This window comes from Sander lucioperca, chromosome 9 (assembly GCF_008315115.2).
Source record: "Sander lucioperca isolate FBNREF2018 chromosome 9, SLUC_FBN_1.2, whole genome shotgun sequence".
Taxonomy (NCBI): domain Eukaryota; kingdom Metazoa; phylum Chordata; class Actinopteri; order Perciformes; family Percidae; genus Sander; species Sander lucioperca.
The window spans coordinates 4917276-4924517 of NC_050181.1; positions in this window are offsets into that span (position 1 = coordinate 4917276).

The following is a 7242-nucleotide window of genomic DNA, read 5'->3' on the forward strand; positions in this document are numbered from 1 at the left end:
GGCCCTCAAATTATACACCTTCTCATTATTAGCCTGCCTGGAGGGAGGGATACCTCCTTCCCTGACACCTGTGTGCATGTGTGTGTGTGTGTGTGTGTGTGTGTGTGTGTGTGAGAGAGAGAGAGAGAGAGAGAGAGAGAGAGACCCACAGGGAGACTTTGGCCTTGAGTTTCCAACTCTGTCTCTTTTCAACTTGTGGTTCTCTGCTGTTCTGTTCTCTGATCTTTTGACCCTGAGGCGAGTCTCCATCTCCTCTTCATTCATCCAGTCAGCCACTCTGACACTGAGCCAAATGTGTTTTACTTACCTTTAAACACGGATTGCATCTGCACAAAAGCAAAAACCTATTTTTTTTCCATTTATGATACTGTTAATTTCAACTTACGACAGCTTCAGTATCAGCTTTACAACATGTTACTTTTATGAGTTAATCAGTTTTAATCAGTTCAACTTAAAATTGGGATTTCAAAGTCTTGGAACACAACACAGCAAGCACAAATTGATTACTACAGTAGAACAACTACAACCCCTTAAAGGAGTACGCCATAAATGTAGTATTGCACTCCATTGTGGGACTTGTAACGGACATTTAAACGCATTCGTCTTCATTGTCAAAACCTTGCGACTTACAATGCAACATGACTGCCAACAGTTTGGTCAGAGACTTGGGTGAGTTATGCTAGTAGTGGCTAATGTAGCTCTGAGTCGCTATCCTCCAGCGGAGATGTGAAGCAGTTTACAGGTGTCTGGTAACCTCACTCCTTTCTAACTCCACACCCGCACTCTTTCAAACTTGTAGTCTTCAGCCCCAACCGACACTGACTCAAGTGACATCATTTGAGGTCATTTATCAGACTTCACACAGCTCCCTCTGGAGCCACAAACAGGTTTATACAACTTTCTTCCACATTTGCAGTAGTATGCCCCCAAGACTTGAAAACAGACTTTGATGTGTAAAATAAGTGGAGTTCCCCTTTAAAACTCATTGACCTGCAGATCAGGTCAGTCAGCACAAACTCAAACATTATTAAAATCCACAGCAGTTTATTTTAAACTGTAGCACAGATCCAAACATTTCCAATAATACCAAATATTTCAGGCTGAGTTTTGGGGAAATGCTCACAAAATGATGCACAAGGCATCAAACATATTTCTATTCTATGTAAGAGTGGCATCATAAACAACATGAGGTCTCAGGTTTGACTTAGTGTAAACATCATATAGCTTTAATGGAGACCTAGAACAAGCTGATACAGAATTAGGACTGCAACTAATGAATATTTTTAATATTGATTAATATGTTGATCACATTTGAGAAAAATCTTTTAATCTTTTAGTCTATAAAAGGTCAAACAAACAGTGAGAAAATAATCTAAGGTGACAAATCATTTGTTTTCTGCAATTTACAGTTAAATAAAACGTCCAGAATAAAGCGTCAAATCCTTACATTTGCGAAGCTTGAACTGGTCAATATATGTTTTTTTCTTGATAATTAAGTTGAATATAACTAAAAGTTGATTAATTTCCCTGATTAATCTTGCCCGCTCAGAATTTTGTATGATACTGTAAGACAGTGGTTCCCAACCTTTTTTCCTTGGCACCCCCCCTACTTATGTCTAAGAAAAGCTGAGACAGACTTTTGTATACATTATATATTCTAGTGTATTATCATAATTTGTTTAACATGTACAAATATTTTTTTTTACCTTTTTAACCTCAAACCAGATAAAGACTTGCGCACCCCCTGTGATCTTTGCCGCCCCCCTGAGGGGTGCCCGGACCCCAGGTTGGGAACCACTGCTGTAAGACATTGTGGAATACAATCATTTTTGCAACATGAAAGGTACTTAAGGGGAATCAAAAGAGGAAAATTAGGTTTCAAGGGGTTAATAAACTTTGACTTATGTATTGAGTTCTGTTTCAGTCAACCTAGAAAATGTTATGGCACCAAGCAAACTTGTGTCTCAAAGTGCCAAATATTTTTTGCAGTGTAGAATTTACATCCATGCTTTCACATGAAAAATGATAGTGAAGGAGGCCCGCAGTTCACAAAAACAGTATTTCACATGCTTATCCAATAATCCTCCAATCCTTAATCAGTAGAGCCATGCTCCACTGAGGGAGTTCTAATTAATTTCTATTGTTTGGCGTCTTAAGCCTCACGTCAGCCTCCCTCTATACGCTCCATGGTATTTGCTCTTTTTCCTATAATCCTAGATCCATGCTCTGGGAGAGTGACTTCAGCCATCCTCTCCCTCTCTCCCTCTCACTCTCTCAATTCCTTCTTTTCTCAAGATCCGGAAAAGCTGCAGAGCGAAATCCGGACAAACAGACTGATAGGATTTGCAAGAAGCCCGGAAGGGGAAATAATAAGAAGAGCTGTATAAAAGGAGAGGCTGGAGGCAGGGAGGTGAAACCGGGAGGCTTGTTCTGGTGTGCTGACCCCTACGTTGTCCTGTGTGGCTAATCAAAGCATCACTGCACCCTCTTTGTGTTGCTGCAGGAATGTGATCTAGAGGTGGAAATAAGACTGCTTTGATTGTCAAAAGGCTCAATAGGACAGTAAAACCAGTGAAAAACTACTTTCTATATGGAGTGTTGATATTATCATGATTTTGCCTGTAAATGCTCAAACTGGCTAGTTTCTCTTTAAACCATCAAGGATCTTTTTTCTTTTTGTACATGTTTTTTGCATTAAGCCTCTATCTTCAGTGTCCCTAAACATGTCAGAGCAGATGAATGTGAGTGGGGACATTTCAAAGTTGCTGTCTCTCTGTTTCTAATTAAAACAGTGTTCTAAAGAACTGGATGACTGCACTGTTTTCTGTTTGCCTGTTTCTTCATGTCTCCCTGTAGATGTTTGTGTCATTGCTGGAGGGTGCTGTAAAAGCTGGAATGAGAAGGGAGTGGCGCACAATGAACATAAAACTCACACTGAGTTATGGGATGTTAATTGTTTAACTGTTGATTGTTTGTTACTGTAGATCAGGCTAGGGGAGTTAGTATTTTCAGTCACATATAGCTATCATCTCGAGTTTAACCTCTTCAACCAACTTACTGGTGGGTCAGGCAAAGTCATGCTGTGCAGCCAACCTGGACAGAGGATTTTATCTTAATACTAGTAGAAACCCCAAAGGTTTTAAATATACCAGGCTGACTTTTAGGGAAATGTATATAAACTTTATACTATTAGAATGTATTACTGTATTGTATATATTACTTATTTTTCTTTATCTTATTTGCACATATTACTTATCTTTTTTATCTTTATTTGTATATATTTCTTATCTTTTATATTAAACTTTACAATAAGGTACACAAAAAAGTATGTAGTTAATGATTAACGAATGAGGAACGAATGAGGAATGAATGAGGAACGAATGGTTAGTTAATGAGTAGTTACTGAATGACGGACTCAAGCACTAATGATTAGTTACTGATAAACAGACTGTGTGTGTGTTACTGTATTAATGAATCATTAGGAAATCTGTTCATGGGATTTATAGTAATAAAAAGAATAGACATGATACAGGATGATTCTCATAATATATTTTAATAACGATATTCACAAAACATTTAATTTGACAAACAATTTATATTCTTTAGCATTGATATTGTTCAAGGCTTAAAAGCAATTGTATGCTGCTGCAGGGCATGCTTTAATCCTGCCACCCTGGGTTTCGTGCGCTGTTGAGCGGTAGTTAAAGACCAAAGGATTGATCCTTAGTTAGCTGCTACTTATTAACAAATGATTACCTAACCATTATTTACCATTACTGAAGCATTGTGCGTACCTGCAAATAAAGTGATCCATCATACTGAGTAGTTAATCATTAAGAAATGATTAGTTAAGGATTCACTACCATTAGTTAAGCATTGTGCGTACCTGGAGATAAAGTGATATCTCATACTGAGTGGTTATTCATTAACAAATGATTAGTTAAGGACTTCTACTACTAATCATTAACTAACTGTAGTTCCTCATTTGTTACTCATTCATTTAACAGTAACTACCAGTCTGTTTAACAGTTGTTTTAGTTCCTGAGGGAAATCTGGCGTGCCTCTTGCATCTTGTGTGCTGCTAAATGGCTACCTAGATGCTAACTTTGTCTGTCAGCTGATTAGTGACGGGCAGGTAGCTAACAGTGGGTTTTTGGGCTTTGAGAGATGCTGATGGGAGCGGTGGGAGTGAACCAAAACTGTAAAGTTGCAACTAAACTGTAAAATCAAAACAATGAGCTGGAAGACGCTATAAAGCACTGTACTGCTGAGGGGAACTGAAGAGTTGTGTAATAATTCCCTATGGGATAAATCCCATTAAAGTTAGGAAGTTCCTGTTGTGCCATTCTATTGATTTGTACAAAATATTAGATATGGCTGTTCATTTATTCTCCTTTGAGTATCATACAAGAGGGCTTCACCCAGCAAGAACAACATGAGTAGCATGAGACTTGTTATCCTTTAAATACACAGTATACCTGATTTTCTGACCTGTCTTTCTTTGAACCAGCTGCCATCCATCATGCAGTTAAAAGCTTTCCCCAGTGATTTAGTATTTCACTTCCATAAAGGTTGGGGGAAATGTGAGACAGATTAAAAAAGGAATGGTCAAAATCTGTCCAAAAGAAGCAGAGATATCCTAACATCAAGCTTGAAAACACTTATTAGAATTACATTTTTTGTCGGAGCCTCCCAGCCTGGTACACAACCCCAGTTTGTAAATCTTTATGTAAACAACTTGACGTGTGCAAGTCCACACCAAGATAACCCTGATGCCACCACAAAGAGTTATTTTCTCCAGAGTCACAGGCGACATCACACAACTGTTTTCACAGGCTGACTACTTTTCATCAGTAAACTGATCTTCATGTGTCAAATAATTTAATTGGAGTGCCCCTTTAAGTGTGATAAAGCATGTGAAATATATCTGCAAACACTACTGTACTTGACCCACGTTTGCTCCAACTGCAGGACAACTGTAATAATTGGAAAAACTCAGCAGTCAAACAATGACTAAAAACATGTGAGGCGGCCCTGAGCCCAGTCGAGAAAGCCTGGCTCCAAGTCCACTTTCAATATGGCTGACATCTGCTGCTGCAGAGACAATTGAAACAGTACAGTTAAATCAATCCAGACAGAGCGGGAAACAGAGAGACAGAGAGAGAGGGGGAAGCAGAGAGGAGGTGTAGGAGAGGAGGGAAAGGAGGTCTTTTCATCTGTGTTGCGTTGGTAAATACTCCCATGTGCAATAAAAGATCCCATTGTGTAGAGCTGCAGGGTCAAGGAGAAATTACCCTGAAAAAAGAAGAAAAAAAAAAATCACAGAAGGTGACAATAAAGGGAGAACATAGAGAGGCTGAAGTAACACACTTCCTGTTGTCTTCATCTTCTTTTCCCTCAATCATTTAGCATTTTGTAATATCATTTATAAATTCAAGCTTTCATGTCCAACTTATAGTATCATGACAAAAACTGCTGTTCCACAGGAACCCCCAAATACCAAATAACGTTAGTAAGGCAACAAGCTTTTGAGCGATTACTTCCTCCAGGTTTTCATGCGGGTGTTTGGTGATTGACAGGAAGCAGAAATTAACGTAATGTAGCGCTGATATGAAAACACTCGGCTCAGCCCAGAGGAATAAAGATAAAACTGAAACCCTGACAGAACCCATAAGCTGTCATGTTTTTTTATGATGGATTGTTTAACTAAGGGGATTTTCAAGACCACTGAAGTTGTTTTTCATACTGGACAAGAATGAGCTGCAACACATGGCTTCCTCTGAGGGAAGAAAAACGACAAAATGATAACAAATGAAAAGGAGGGGAGAACCTTAAATACTGGGAAAAGCCAAAAGAAGATAAAATCCTTGAAATTCAGAGAAATCCATGATGCAGCATGACTCTTTCCCTTCTAAACCAACCTAAACGAGGGCTAAAGCTGTTGCTCAGCTATGCCAGAGTCAGGATTCTTGTGGTTTTTGTGGCCTCTGGCCCATCCAGCGGCCTCTGGCCTTCTCTGACAGGCCCGTTTGTCCTCAGTGGTGCCAGCTGCTTGGTGAACACACAGGCTGACTCGTCATCGTCCTGCTCTGCATGAAGATGAGGAAGCAGAGGCCTTCAGCCGACTGAAGCAGCAGTGATTTATGCTAAAAGTACAACCATAACCATACATGATGGATTCTTCTAGTGGCCAGAAAACCAACTTTATAAGTACTAAGTGTTTGAAAGGAAGGGATAAAAGGAAAAAAAACGTAAAAAAAAAAAAAAAAAAAGGTCAAGCTGCCAGGATGCTTCTTCAGAACTGCTGGAGAATCTAGTCAAGCTCAAGGCTCATGACATATATTAGCCAAAAACTCAAAATTGGTGCCTTTTGAGGACTGAGGCCAGAATTACATGGGAACCTGTGTACCACCTTTGTCTGTAGCATTTATTGTTTCAGAGATTTTAGACCAAAAAAAGCCCTGGCGTTTATGATTCTTATAGAAAAGTATAGCTTTTTGCAATGTGTGCAGACTACTAAAAGTTGTAGCACGCTGATCCCAACGGGGGCCATGGCTTTAATGTGAGTTTTGTGTTCAAGGATTTGATGAACACGCTGTTAAAACATCTGTCCAACAAGTCCTTCTTAAGCCCTGTGCTCCACTGACAAATGTCCTCCACCTCACTCGGTTGTTGTCGGTTCTTTCGAGATCTCCTCAGTTGATCCCACTCCAGACATTTCTGCTGTTTCTTGGGTGACCTCTTTTCCTTGTTCTTTGGGGGTTCCATTTCATGGCTTGTTCCAACAAGTCCTAATTTTCTCAAAAGACAGCAGATGTTGCCCAGCTTTAATTTCGGTGCTTAATAATAACACGTGTTAATAGCATTTGTTCAGCGTAATAATGTTTGCAGGCCAGCATCCACCACAAAAGTCAAGTTCTGTTAAAGGGTTGCCACGAAGTCAGATATAGAGATTTCATTTTATTTCTGTCCAAGTGGTTTTCCCCTGGGTGTGACAGGCAGCTGCATGCTTCAAAGGCTTTGGCATGAGTCTGAGGAGGAGGAACAGAAAGCTGTGAAATGCTTCCTGACCATCCAGAACGTTCTGCTCACAGGTGGCAGGAAGATGAGAGGAGAGCAGCCTTGCAAATCAGACGTCTGAATGCCGATTCTGATGATGCTGGGAAAGAGGGAGAGACAAAAATGCATCCATCATTAGTCAAACTTATTTTAGGCTTTGTTTTCAACAAGACAAGTTGATGA